The sequence below is a fragment of the Pristiophorus japonicus genome, unplaced genomic scaffold, assembly GCF_044704955.1.
Source record: "Pristiophorus japonicus isolate sPriJap1 unplaced genomic scaffold, sPriJap1.hap1 HAP1_SCAFFOLD_75, whole genome shotgun sequence".
Lineage (NCBI taxonomy): Eukaryota > Metazoa > Chordata > Chondrichthyes > Pristiophoridae > Pristiophorus > Pristiophorus japonicus.
In genome coordinates, this window is record NW_027254666.1 from 2,930,841 (window position 1) to 2,931,985 (window position 1,145).

Genomic DNA, 1,145 nt, shown 5'->3' on the forward strand with positions numbered 1-1,145 from the left:
GGGACGATGGTTTTTCAGGACGACATCCTCATCACGGGTTACGATACTGAAGAACACCTCCACAACCTGGAGGAGGTGCTACGCAAACTGGACCGGGTAGGGCTGCGACTTAAAAAGGCGAAGTGCATCATCCTAGCTCCAGAGGTAGAATTCATGAGGATGAGGGTAGGAGTAGACGGGATGAGCCCTACTGCGTCCAAGACGGAAGCGATCCAGGGAGCACCCAGACCCCGTAACACGACGGAGCTGCGTTTGTTCCTGGGGCTCCCGAACTATTTGGTAACTTTCTTCCCAAATTGAGCACGCTGCTAGAGCCGCGACACGTGCTCCTAAGCAAAGGTCGCGAATGGGTCTGGGGGGACAGCCAGGAAAGGGCTTTGAATAGAGCCCACAATTTGTTATGTTCCAACAATCTGTTAACGCGATATGACCCATGTAAGAAACTTGTGTTAACGTGCGATGCGTCGTCCTATGGTGTCGGGTGTGTGTTGCAGCATGTCAATGCCAAGGGTCAGTTACAGCCGGTAGCTTATGCCTCCAGAGGTCTGTCCCAGGCAGAAAGGGGCTACGGGATGATAGAAAAGGAGGCGCTCGCATGTGTATATTCGGTAAAGAAAATGCACCAGTACCTGTTTGGCAGGAAATTTGAGAAGGAGACAGATCACAATCCCCTCACGTCCCTTTTGGCCGACAACAAGGCCATAAATGCAAACGCATCGGTCCACATACAGAGGTGGGCACTCACGTCAGCCACCTATGACTACACAATTCGGCACAGACCGGGCACTGAAAACTGCGCCGATGCACTCAGCAGGCTCCCACTAGACACCACTGAGGGGGCTACCAAGCATGCTGCTGAGATGGTCATGGCTGTTGAAGCTTTCGCAAGTGAAGGCTCACCTGTGACAGCCCGTCAGATTAAAGTCTGGACAAATAGAGACCCGCTATTGTCTCTAGTCAAGAAATGTGTCCTGAATGGGGACTGGGCAGCCACGTGCAGGGCATGCCCTGAGGAATTTAAACCATTTCACAGGGGCAGGGATGAACTCTCGATTCAGGCTGATTGCCTACTGTGGGGAAACCGTGTAGTCATGCCCCAGATGGGCAGAGAGGTGTTCATCAGAGAACTCCACAATGAGCATCCG